The 14,238-nt window shown below is 43.6% G+C and overlaps 1 protein-coding gene across 5 annotated transcripts in view; it reads right to left on the reverse strand.

Annotated features, from left to right (window-relative positions):
* TMEM45B (transmembrane protein 45B) overlaps positions 1 to 14,238 on the reverse strand; it is a 272,895-nt gene that overhangs the window by 248,761 nt on the left and 9,896 nt on the right. For 2 of the 5 annotated variants that reach the window (XM_069224489.1, XM_069224484.1), the window contains exon 2: positions 1,424 to 1,514. The exons of the other annotated variants lie outside the window; for them this stretch is intronic. The gene's annotated coding sequence lies outside the window, so the exon portion shown is untranslated. The remainder of the gene's footprint in view (positions 1 to 1,423; positions 1,515 to 14,238) is intronic. 5 annotated transcript variants of the gene reach the window in all.

Here is a 14,238-nt window from a genome sequence, read left to right on the forward strand (position 1 = left end):
GTTCCGGAGTCTGGACCCGTTCACACCATCTGCTCTCATTACTAGCTTGCACTCACCCACATACTTGCATACCTCTCACCTTGCACTTAAACACAATCACTCTGAACACTCACACATCATTCACACTGAATTTAGTCTCTGCTCTATCTGCACACTAATGCATTGGCCACTCGCAGTGCTTAGTTTGAGCCAGTGGTTGCCGGGGGGAACCACCACCACTCCTTTTTGTGGACTAGCACTAAATTGTATTCATCTGACATTTCCCAAAAGAAAAAAGGGGAAAATGAATGAAGGAGAAAGAGAAAGGTGGAAAATAACGTCACAAAGGGAGAAACCAGAAACCTGCGGGAGGGGTTAAATAGTAAATAGCATGTTAGAGAGACATGAGATGCAATTAGGAGTGTGCATCCTTGGTATTTGGCATGCCGAGATGTAATAGCCTTGACTTCAGGCTTCTGTGCAGAGCTTTGGGCACCAGCACTCATTATTTTACAAATTAAGCACTGGCCACTCAGTACATTCTGCCTGAACTGACACACTCAACATCTGCTCACTTTGCACCCAAGCAGAAATCACATGTCACCCTGCACCCACACACCTCTCACACTGCACACACGCTAACACATCACTTAGGCTGACTGCTCACTGTGCACTCACACACCACTCACCCTGCATACTCACTGTGCACATTCACTGTTGCCCCTACACACTCACACATTGCTCACCCTACACACACAACACCCACCGTCACAACTGCATTAGATACCAGTCACTCTGTACTCAGACAATACTCACCGTTCCCTTAGACACCAGTCATCTTGCACACTCATTCTCCACTCTGACGTTTCTCACCCTTCACACCATTCACATAACTATTAACTTCCATTCACACACAACTTACCTTGCACTCACAAACTGCTCACACAGCATTTACCACGGCTCACCAGCTACTCACCCTGCGCCCTCCCACTCACAAATCGCTCACCATGCACCCGCACACCTCCCACTAAGCTCACACCATTTAGTTTGCATTCACACACCACTCTGCCTGCATATGCTCAGCTCACCCAGCACAGAGACACACAGCTAACTCTGCTCTCTCACACCCACACACACACACTCACACACACAGTGCTAACCCTGCAGACACACACCCAGCTCTTACACTGGTCACCCTGCACACTCACACACCGCTCACCCTGTCCTCAGACACTCTTCACTCTGTACACTCATGCACGAATCACCTGCACAGACATCGTTCACCTTGCTTTCAGACACTGCTTGATCAGCGCACAGACACCACTCAAGTTGCACTCACACTTGGTTCACTATGCACCCCACACCTCTTACCATGCACAGACAGTCCTCGCACTGCACTCACATAACTCACCGCAAGTTCACACACTGAACACATAGCACTTACCCACTGCTCAACAGGGTTAAGGGATTTTTCTAATAATTATCAGTCCATAATGCACTTCAAGCTACTGACAACAGTGAGTCCCATTTAATACCTACAATAAAAAACGCAGGTGTTATAGTAATTAACAATTACCATTCTCTCAAGCACAGTTACGTTAAAATATGTAAAAATACACGTACTCCCACACTATTCTTAAACACCCAAATGCACTCTGAAGTTGATGCGGGAATTGGGAGGGGTCTAGGATTGCAACGCAGTAATACAATTTTCCAGACTGTGATCCTCAATCTGTGCTGATGCCAGAGAAGAATAAACACTGCAACCGCCTCATTATCTATGAGAAGTTTAGTAGCATCACAGTAGTATGTGTGTTACTTAAAGGGCAAGTGCCATCACGTGTGTTAGTGAGGCTCCACAATTATCACAGCTGCTCGGAGGGTGAGCACTCTTTCTGTGGAAGCACACAACTTTTGCCACATCAAAAGCTATGCTCAGGTAAACCCTCATCTGGCCAGTGAGACAGGCTTTCTCTGAATGACTCTTGAAAGCTCTTATTTGGATCACATAATGTTCGGCGAATGCGGCGCTGTCAAGTTTGACCTAAAAAGTGAGAGAAGTTACAGTGCAAAAATGAAAATGACAGGAAGATTCTGCGATTTTTTTATTGTTGACAATCAGTCCACCACGAAAGAGTCGATTGGAATTTCTACTTTAACTTGAAGACAAGAACAGTCCTTGGGCTTGAAAGTAGACAGCGAAGTGAGCAGGATTGATGTGACTGGCTCTAGTGTCTTATATTAGAATTTGTTTGTTTATTTGTAATTTGAAATGTATTTACCATGGCACCTTATGTTTCACATTAAACCTGGACACTTTCAATAAAGCATAGGTAACCCCACCGCAGGTCACATACTCCTCTCCCCCACCCCCCACACACACTCCGCTTCCGATGTGTGCTCACAGAGGAGGCACATGTTGATATTAGGTTCGCCTACAAGCACAGCACGCACCTTTTTTTTAATCATTGGTTGTTTGACACCATACTTATTCCAGGTGCTCCCCTAGCGCCTATTGTTGGGAAGCATTTGCGACCAGGAGCTAACGCCAAGGACAGAATAACACGAGCGTTATTGATCATACTTAAACATTACCGAGGAATTCAGTCTTCAGAGAGCTCACTCTGGTCAAGCTAAAATGCTGCTCCCTTCCACCTGCTGCACCTTCATTGCTGGGGATAGAAACTCAGAATGCAGTTCCACTTCAGTACTACGATTTAAAGGACCAGGTCCCCTGAAAACTCATGAAGTAGATCCAACAAAAATCAGGAATGTGCAGGCTAATTACCATATTAGAAGGGACAGATAATTCGATGTCTTGCAATGCTGCCTTCAACTGTCAGTACAGATAGAGGACCTCGGGTCCAGATGTCACACCTGATTTAGAGAGAAAGGAGTAAGGGGGTGGGCCTACACCTCATAATAGCATCGGTGATTTGTGCACCAGTGAATACCCACCTTTAGATACAAAAAAATATTAAAATGCCATGATGAAAATAATTAAATTCAACATGCTAGCTATCCTCCGTGGAGCCATCCAAAGCCTGGACTTGCTCTACTTGCAAGTCTAGATGGCAGGCACCTACTGATCAGATGGCAATGAAAGCGGGCCACATCCATGGCCAAAAAAGTGATGTGCTGAGAATTCAAGTTCTTCATCATCATCAACATCTGATGTCAGACCCATTTGTGGCTACCTTTCTGTCACCGATTATCTATTCTGGATCTGCCATGCCTCTGCTTTGTCCGTTAAATCGGACCCCTGACCAGTTCATCGCACTGAAACAGATTTATTTTCATTCACTATCCACATTACCTCTGTTAATTATTTCTCATTCATCTGCTCTCTCCTCCCAGTAGATCTCTCGATTCGCTGGCGCTATCTTTTTTTAGTCTTTGGGATTTGTGGTTTTCACTTTGGTTTGGTCTGTCCCGCAAGGTATAGTCAACTAGTTTGTTCTCATTCCCTCTTTTTATCATGAGGTTCTTTAAAGTTCTGACCTTGTCCTATATTCTCTTCATTATCTAGGACAGTGGTTGCCAACCTGGGGGTACGGGGACCCCTGGGGGTCCTCAAAGCCTTCTCAGGGGGTCCGCAACTGCTTAGAAAATGAAATATTAATAACAGATTAATAAAGTGTATATAAATAAAGTGGCTAAATGTACAATTGAAAATTTTAAAGCATACTGTAATATCAAGGAATTTAAAATTTGAGGCTAAAAATGAAATTTGTGTCCTCAGATTAATTCGTGAGAGCAGTACACATCCATCAAACAGAGTGTAGTATGGACGATGTGTGGCTTCAGCTGAAATTAAAAAAGCTCCAACTTTCTGAATATATATTTTTTTATTTTATTTATATTTGTTTGAAAATCAAACAAAATGTCTTATCATTTGTGTATGTGTATGATGAATGCTAGTTTCTGTATTTTTTGTGTACTGTTTTGGAGTTCAAATCATCAACAATGTCTAGGCTGGGGTTCCCGGCTTTCAGTAATGACTCAGTAGGGAGTCCTCAGATGCCAGTAATAATTCGTTGGGGTTCCCCGGGTTCCAATACTGATAAAGTGGGGGTGCACAGAATTCAAAAGGTAGGAAACCATTGATCTAGAAAACACTTCTTCCTAGAATAATTTTTCTTGCTCTGAACTATGCTTTAGATTTGCAGGAACAGTTCTCAGATCTTCATCTCCTTTCTTTCCTTCCAGTTCTATTTCTGTTTCTTCAGAAACATATATTGAATATCATTCCCATGTGTCTTCCTGAACCTTCCAAACCTGAAATACTGCTCGCATGTAGTATCCAGCCCTGTGCCTACCTTCTGTACCCTTTCAATCCACTTCTCTCTCCTTAACGTCCACGGCTGCTTAAACCTGGTGTCATCTTTGACTCTACACATTTTACCCTTCTTCCTCTCCCAACATATTAACCATTTATTTTTTATCTTAATATCAGTAGCCCAGAATCTGGACATTCTGCCCTTTCTGCTTTTTCACTAACAAGAAACGTTTGATTCCTTATCCTGCTGCTCAAAGCATCTAATTGAGGGTTTCCCAAACTGTGGGTCCGGATCATAAGCTGATTTTTAGTGGGTCACCAAAGTCCAGGCAATAAATAAAGATACCTTTAAATGATATATTTATGGGTTCATACTTGCAATTCCAAGGTAGAGGTCAAATGTCAGGCTATGTCTTCTGTTGCTTTTTATTCAACACCAAGACTGGTGCTTAGGACCTCCTCTCACTTTGCAGTGAGAGAAAGAAAGTTAATTATGTGACGGTCCCTCTGGAGGACGTCATTTTTCTTAACACACAAAAAAATGTAAATACTTAAAAATGAACTGCACACATTCCTCAGGTAGGAAAGCAAAATTAAGCAGTTTTTGTAATTTTGAAGTGTGATGGAAACAAATATTTTAGTAAAATCAGAACAAATCAAGACACTTTATTTGGTGAAGCACCAAAATATTCAGTGAAACTTGGTCATCACACATTAGCATTTGTGTGCAATATATTTTATCTACAAAATTGTATGTCTTAGCACCTTTTCCATTGAAATGGACCTTAAAAGTGCAAACTGTAAATAACAATGCGCTACGACATGGTGCTTTATTACATTAAAAAAGAATGCCCGCCTCATGTTCATTACAGCTAGGTGGGTCACAAACGTTTTTCTTACTAAAAAGTGGATTGTGGGTCTAAAACATTTAGGAACCGCTGATCTAATTAGTATCCCCTCTATTGCTTGTGGACCTCCCACAATCACTTATATTTGACTTCATAAATACAACAATGCATACACCATTCTCACAGCCTCTTGGCACTTTAGGCCTTAATCTGCCAAGGCAATGTAACCCAAGTAAAGGGGTGACAGGTTGGGGGAAAGTGGGCGCGGGGTAGTCATAACCGTCATGCTTACCAAATAAAATGACAAGCATGAGTCATTGCACATGATGGCACAATCTTGCTTTGTGTGTCCTTGATTTAGAGTTCAATTGCTTTTTGTTGTGACTTTTGTTGGTCATAGTGTCGCGTTGGCTCTCATTATCCTAAATGAGACTACTGGATTCCTAGGTAGCAGGGTCGTTCCTGGTGTGGGGGACTGAGTCTGATCCATTAAGAAGGACCTCTGTCACCTTCAATCCGGTTTTGCTCGGGCTAACTAGCAGTGCCTCATCTCTCCCAAGGGGAAGGGATGATTGGGGAGCCGAGCGCATGACATCTTTAGAACTTCTCAGGGAAGTCGTGGTCACTCAGATCCCAACCAGCTCTCTCATTTACGGTATGATCTCATATACAAATGACAAAGGCAGTTTAAGTTTTATAGATTGGTTTTAATAAAACGACTGCATTTTAGAAAATAAGGCGTGAGCCGCAATAACCAGAACCATACAACACAGTAGGATTGAAATAGTCACGAGGAGTGCTTGTGTGCCTTTTGTCCTCTGCACTGGGTGGCCAGTCCCCACATTATAGCAGTTCTTCAGGTTTTGATAAGCTGATCATGTAAGGTTTGTGCAGTGTTGTGACACAACTCAGTATTTCAATTGTAACTCTACACATGCAAAGGTAAACGGCATTCCCTTGAGGTCAGGGCTCTAGTACTTGTCAAGCCACTCCCTGTTTTCCCATCTCTAGTGCAACAAGTTCACTGTTATTCTCCATTCACTCATGGCTGCATCCAGGCAATGTAATCTAAAAGGTCATACTCAAGTCTTCCTTCCTCAAACTCTGCAAGTAGGTGCAGTTTTAGAAACTCATATTATCAGCACCAACGGTGATATATCCCTCAGGGTCCCGAAGGCCCAGTTCTCAGCTTACCCTCTCAGGCAACCAAATATCTTGCAGCTGTGCAGAGTGATCCTGTTCTGGATCCGATGAGTTAGGCTGCTCGTGGTCACATGCAGCAGCATGTGGAAGGTCGCAGCTATCTTACCTGAGTCACATTACATGAGAATCCAGACTGGTGAGGTGCAGTGGCTCCGACTGTCATGCAGTAAGTCTTTCCTTCCCTTGGCGGAGGGTAGGCAGTGGTTTCCTTGTTCCGATGGCTTCCATGGGGGCAATCCACAAGCTGAGAAGCTGAGTTAGAGTTCACCTTGGTCACAATGGTTTGCAGGTAGCAGGCGACGACCTGGGCCTCTCGGCTTCAGTCTCTCTGGTGGCCCTTTCTGGAATACAGGTCACCTCTCCAGCTTCACACTTCGGTCACACTAGCCTGATGCTGATGGTGGCACATGAGCAGTGCCCTGATTAGTGCGGGAAGCAGACGTCTCTTAATATGCTCCTGCAAATCAGTTCATGGGAGGCCTTCCTGGCATACAGGGTAGCTGATGAAGTCTAGCACTGGGTTACGGCCTGATCGGCGCAGGTCATACAGAGAGTCCTCACTCCAGGACTCCCTTCTGGACCTCACTTCTCCTCTTACTCACAGGCACACTGGTCTTGGCAAGTAGGTAGGTGCTGGTGCTCCAGGTTCCAGGCTGGTGATCTTGGCTTCCCTGGGTGATGTTCCCTCACCCAGCAGGAAGACTAGCAGGTTGAGCCCCCTAGTCCTGGTCACAGCTAGACGTCTTGCAGAGCCTCCCCCTCCTCACACAGTCTTGCTGGGTGCTCTGCAGATGACAAAGTTGAGGGTCTCAAAATCCTCTACTTATAGTTCATTTTCGGACACCAAATGTGATTTAATGTCTGGAACTTTTAGATTTTATGTTGGGGTTCTGCTTTTTTTAAATGGACATCTCTCACCTTCCTTCTTTCTCCTGAAAGATGTCTGTCACAGCAGGCAGACTCTTGAATGTCAGCCAGAGCGATATGTGCATCAAAGGTTAATCCTGGGCCCTCAGCTCTACGCTTTGATTCCATTATCAGCCCAATCTCCCTCTTCCTGAAATGTGTCCAGGCCCCTTCCTTGTGATCTGTCACTGAATCAAGGAGCCCTTTGAAATACACAGGGAGAACCGGGCTCTCCCTCATCCAGTGCTTGTCCCCACAGTTTACAGGAATGCAGCAATATACAATTCCGCATGGGGTATTCCTTTATTCCCATGTTTTCACCAAGCAGGCCAAGGCTTTTTAAAATGGAAACCAAGTTCCTCAATGTTATGTGTCAGTGCAAGCACTTCTGCACTCAGTGTACATCCACAGCGCACTCCACTGCCGAGGAGTGTCTGCATACACTGTTCAGCACTGCAGTCTCTCTGTACTGCCCCACAGTGTGTTATTTAAAAGTACCCTCACAAGCACCCACATATTTATCAATGCCCACTCTACCACACGTCACCTTAGGTGTATTCCTTACGAGCACACATGCACTCAGCACATGTTTTCATAATGCATGCACTTCCACATCAACTTGATGTATTCAAGGGATGAGTTAAACACACATCATTGGATCATTTAAAAAGGTGAGTGAGCCTGTAGTTCTAACTCAAATGACACAGGGTAAAAAAGACCTGTTCACTACTACTGATCACTACACAGTATGCTGCCCCCATTGCCCTTGTGCTGTTTAACCCCTGGTGAAGGCAAAACCTTCCACCACTGTGAGGTTAGCACTTTGGACACCCTTACCAGATCAAAAAGACCACAATCCATGAGACAGGACTATGTCATGGTGCTCGCACAGGATCAGTGTTCGCTTATGAGGAAAAATAAAAAATCAGCATTGGGCAACCAGCAACAATACAGTTGGGCACTCAAGGCAGGAGAACACACCTCTCAACATGCTGAGGAATTTTCTGTCCCAACAGAGCAGGAGCCAGTTGCATATCCCTTAGTTGTCAAAATGTTTTCATTCATATCAAGTTAAGCTGCACAGGAAAATGCTCTTTGGATTCTAGGGTTGTTCAGGATGACTGAGCAAAATTTTAGATTGGTGTTGTTTTCTGGCTGTGGTTGTATTGTGAGATGGGTAATGGTTTGATGATCTAATTATAATGTTTCTTTGGGCTAATTCCCCATATCTTAGCCCTTTTTGTCCATTTTACTAATGAGTCAGAGCTTTGAGCCTTGGACCCCAGACTCCACAACAACTGCTGCTGCACTTCTCCACAGTCAACGATTTGACCTTTTACCTACAGGCACTGTCTCTTCTCCTGCATCACTGGAGCACCCGCATGCACAACAACGACCACTACACTGAGCACACCAACCATGACTGCTTTGGAACAACTCCAACAGCTCACCACACAAAACACCACAACCATCCCAAACTCCGTCCACTCAGGAGCACCCAGGGACCCCGTACCCACCACATTTCCACCCTTGTGAGCAAGATGACCAGCAGTGAGCTCACCGCACCTTCAACTCATCCATAATTTTATTCACCTTCCCTGTAGATTGAAACACGCAGAAGTCAAACCCCTTCTCAAGAAACCTTCCACCTACCCCAGTGGATTTGAGAACTATCATTCCATCTCTCCGCTCCCCTTTCCTGCCAAAGTCCGCAAAAAGGCCATCAACCACCAACTCATTAAACACTTGGAGTTCAACAATCTTCTGGATCCCTCCCAATCCAGATTCCACACCAAATGCAGCACCAAAACTGCCCTGACAGCTGTCACTGATGACATCAGAATCCTCCTCGACCAGGGAGAAATGGCAGCCCTGATCCTTCTCAGCCTCTAAGCAGCACTCAACACCGTATCCCACCAAACCCTTATCAAGAGGCTTCATCACATCGGAATCCAAGGAGACGCCCTTGAAATTCCTCACCGGAAGAACCAAGAGAATCTGCCTATCACTTTTGCTCTTGGAACCCAAGATCATTATCTGCGGTATCCCTCTAGGCTCATCCCTCAGCCCTACACTGTTCAACATCTACATGAACACAAAGAAGAAAACCACGGCACTTCTCTGATTTTTGTGATGAAAGTCCTTTATTCCTTAATTTTATGAATACATTCGACAACTGAATTGGAAGCCAATAACAATTTCCATAGTTGAGAGAAACAGCCGACACATGTTTCGTCACCCTTGACTTTTTCAAGGCTTAAACAATGTGGGAGTGAAGTTTATATTGAAAAACTTCAAATAGTTTCGAAGATGTACGATCAATAAACAATGAGGTTAAGGCATAGGTCATGTGGAGAACCAGAGACTATAGTAAGTCTCTTATTGTCCTCCCGGCTGATATGTAAACGAACGGCATCGCATCAAAGGCGTGCGTTCGACCGAGGTTAGCTGATACATTGGAAGAAGCTTACATTTCTGCTACACATGCAGTACTCGTTTGGTGTGAGAGACAGTGTGTGCTTTGCTGGAGATATGTTTGTTATAAAGTGCATAAAGCTCTGCCATGTAGTTAATTTGTGAGGTAAGCTTACACTGCTGTGTCGCATGCAATAACTAGTATGTGTGTACTTGTGGAAGCATACACGGGCACTAACGTTGTTGTATATTGTGCGTGAGCGAACTGCTCATATCTATGTGAAGTGTATTACTATAGTATTAATAGCTTGAGCAAGCACAAAACAAACCGGCGTCCCTTCCCATCCTCAACCACGCCCGAGTCTACCTGCTTTCCCACAGCACCTGCTCTGCCATCCTCCTGCGTGGCATCTGGCACTGGTACCCGGTTTCTCCCGTTCGACCTGCCTCAGCATGTGCTGTCTAGTTATACAACTGCGGCAGTTTAGGGCCTGGGACTGTAGGATTGTGCGGGTTGTTAATGGTATGCACGGCTGTAAAGCTCACCTTGCACACATCGAGCAGTTCTCATGAGCTGACTGAGCATGCATTGAGTTGCCCGGCGCATGTGTGTACAAGGCTTTGGCCCACACTCCAAGAGAAGGCGGTATCAAACATTCTGATAAGAGTAAAGTTTTAAACCAGTGTACTGAGAAACGCTAGTGATCTGACCGAATAGGCCAATCCACACTCGTTGTGACATTTATCCACGGCTCTACGCTCTCCCCATGTTAAACCACAGCATTCTTATACACGCAAATCTGGTTTTTCGAGCTGGGTACCACTACGCTCCCTCCTTAGGCACCTGCCAAACCTGTACTGACCACCAACTGGAATCCCTCAGGGCATCCCCCTGGCAAATTGTTCATTATGAGCTCACCCACCCTCACCGGTTCTTAAACGTTTCATTTCCCCTGTAACCTTAAGACTGAAACATAGAGAACCAAATCATAGTGAGCTGCAAACCCAACCCCTCACGCGCACCCTACCCTAGCCACTCAACAAAAGTTACAGATGCCCCGGCGCGCAACAAGATGCCGACGACTGAACTTTGGAAAATCTCTAGATCTTTAAAGTCTCAGTGAGACCGGTCACGGCTAGCCTACCTCTTCACCTGACCGTGCCACGGAACTGTTTCAGTTGCTAGACTACGGAGTACTGGCCACTCTCCAATGAAGTCCTGTCAGCATCAGCAAGGAACGTCGCAGGCGTTAAAAAACGTTCCGAAAACTGTAACTCCTCTCTCCCTTTGTGCTGTAGATAAGAGCAAAGCATAATCGCGTGTGTTTTTTTAAATACAATTGTCTAGTGCAATTCTGCTGTTTCAACGTATTATACTCAGCAGTTTGAATTGGGAAGGATGAATAGATTAGTCGGTTATGCCTCTGTTCTAAGCTAAGAGTCATGAACTAGAGGTGACATCAGATGTTAGGACTGAAGCAGGGCTGGTTCCAGGATTCTGGATCTGTGAGAGCCATGAAGGAGGAACAATGGACAGGCCAAGATAATGGATGTGGTCCGGAGGTGTTGGGGGTGGGGGTGTGTGGTCGGGTCTGAGAAATCAAAGAAGTTTGGAAGACCTTATGTTTCAAACACTGACAAAACGTGTCCTATTTGGACAGGTCTGAGAAGTGAAAGTTGCATCTGCAGTTACTGAAACGAACATTGACCCTGCCTAGCACCGAATTTGTAAAGTGTGCAGCAGTACTTGGCACAGGACATGGGTGCAGATAATGCACCGTGCATATTGCCTAATGGTAATAGCACTTCCAGCAACTGATGAGGAACAGATCCTGCCCATCATTTACTGTAGGTGTAGGGGAAAAGTTTTCTCCATGGGGGAAAAAAAACTTCCCCGGTAGTACATATGCCATGGAGGCTTCATCACCATGTGTGGACTCATTCAGTATGGGGAACCAAGAGGGGGGCCCAAGTGAAATAGAAGTCTGCTCAAAAAGTTTTATGACTTCCCACTAGTATGCTTGAAAACGTGTGCCTTCCTCAGCTTTACTGTAATCATACTAATTGGAATGTTCATGAACCGATTTAGGATTTAGCACTATACAAATTTGACTCTGGATAATCAGGATTTAATATTTGATATCTGAATATGTCTAGTCACTATAATTCCAAGACTGAAATTTTTGATACTAGCATGTGGAAAAATTACTGCTCAATCTGATCTTCAGACGTTGAAGTAGGAACAACATATGGCACTGGAGTTTGTGTACACTATTTTCCTCTTTCCAACCTAATAGCTGTCAAAATGTACGTGGGGAAAGATTTTGCGAGTGCGATATTACCATACTACTCGGATTACCTGGATTGAAAGTAACAAGTACTTCGGGTCAACTGCTAGCTAGGGTCTTAGTCGCTGTGAAAATTGAATGCACATTTTTAACATGAGTTAAGGATAAAATGAGTGCAGGCTAAAACATTAAAAAATATATTAATATTGATACGCATGAAGTGTGTGGCGTTTTTGACAAACAGAAAGTGACCCCATGTCTAACAGTACTATACAGAATTCTTAACAATTTTGGAATGATCACAAATAAGCCAAGAAACCTTGCAATATTCACAAATTGTTATGGTAACTGTATAATGCTCTGATTTTTATTTTATCTTTTTTTTAAAGTATCTTAACAGATATAATTCAGTACTATTGATAGTTGTTATTTTTGTGTTGCAACCCATATTCCATTGTATTTTAAACTTCCATTGGAACCTTGATTTTTCACTGATAAATAAATACATACGGATGTGCTTTGTCCTGCACTACCTATATTATTTCAGCATTTTGTAATATTAGAAATAGCAAGAGTTCATATTTGTCAAGCCAATGTGCCCATTTTATCAATTTCAGAGTAATACAATGTTGAGCAGCCCAGGCTGGCATTCAAAACAGTGTCCTGCAGGTTACAGGTGACTGTTACACAACTGACACAGCTATCATGTGAACTTAGTGAAATGATCCATAGAAAGGTCTTTAATTGACTGTCACAAGTCAACACATTTTTTCAATGTAGCTGCCTGTTAGGAAATTCCTTGCTGTAAAATAAACCACTACTAAAATATATATTCTCTAAGTGTGGTGTGGGTGTGTGTGTTAATGTTTTCTTGGGAGGGCAAAATTCTTTTGATATTTGGGTGTCTGACTCAAGTTCATCTGGGAGCTTGCGTTCTCTGACTTTTATTGAAGTGGGAGTGTCATTTGTGTATGGGAGGGAACCTGTCTGCAGCTCTTTTCACACCTGCAGATATTTTTAGAGGCCTCAGTCATTGTCATGCAGTTGAGGTGATTGGGCAGACTTTAGGAGTACTCAGACACACTTGAAATATCCATATAAATGTATATAGAACTATACATATATAGAATAAATATATATAGAACTTCCACAATGCAGTCTTTAAATGATGCCCTCCACAGCTGGTGCTCTTGCCGGGAGGGGAGACTGAACCCCTCAATTTCAATCTGCATTCCAAATAAGTTTTGCGCGCGTGCCCTCACCCGCACATACATACACCCACACACACACACACACACACAACACCTGCTTGAGAATGAATCTTGAAAGGGCAATGACACACCGATGGGAGGTTCTGCCCCTTCACCCCTCTCCTCCAGCACCTCCCCCTCCTCACTCTCTCTGAAACCAGCCTGAAGTGAAGGCTTAACTATCACAGCCATTTTGCAGGCTCTGTGGATCAAGGGTATTCTCCTGTAGAAAAAAGTGTAGCTGAATATTTGAAACACAAAAAAGAAATGTTCATAAAGTGTTGGATTAAGCCTTAAAAAGTTGATTCCAAAGATCACAAGACCACAGATAATGTGCCCCTTATACATGAAATTAGACAATCATCTCAGTGGGTGCAGCGCTCGCTGCAATTATCTACGTGCAACTTCCATTCGATGCTACAATCAACTCCATTGTCCTCCTTTCCAAGGTCAATAAACATTATCAATGAGTCTGGAATAAGCAAACACATTAATGACGAGCTAATTTAATGTGTGATATGTGACATACAAATGGTTATTTATTTTCATTGCCATTTATACCTTTCATGCCTGGTTACACTGGTTAGAATATCTTTTAGCGCGGCAACTGATATCACTCGCACCACTACACAGAGTAACTCAGTGTAAACCAACCAGTCATCACTTGAAAAAGACAAGAGTGTTTGGGTAAATCACTGTGGGTAATGCAGCCCATTTAAAAAAAAAAATGTTTTTGTGTCTGATATGATACATTTATGGTCCGCTTGAGTCACTATTCCCGTAGCCAGAAAATTACATTAAGGACTGCTTTGTAAATAACTTTCTTGCAAATACACATGACTAGAAACAATCCAAGTCTGAGGAAAAATATTTGAAAAATCTATGGAAAATATTTCAGACAAGAGCAGGGCTTTAAGTGGGATGCGAACTGTGGTGCTCAGACCTGCCAATATAAACTACCAGGCCCTATACTCGTGTATTTAATTTTACAGTTCAAAAAAAGGCTCGATCTCTTAACAATGACTGTAATGACCCTTAAGGCAATCCATGTAAGCAATGTCTCTACTTGT

Source organism: Pleurodeles waltl, chromosome 3_1 (assembly GCF_031143425.1).
Source record: "Pleurodeles waltl isolate 20211129_DDA chromosome 3_1, aPleWal1.hap1.20221129, whole genome shotgun sequence".
NCBI lineage: Eukaryota > Metazoa > Chordata > Amphibia > Caudata > Salamandridae > Pleurodeles > Pleurodeles waltl.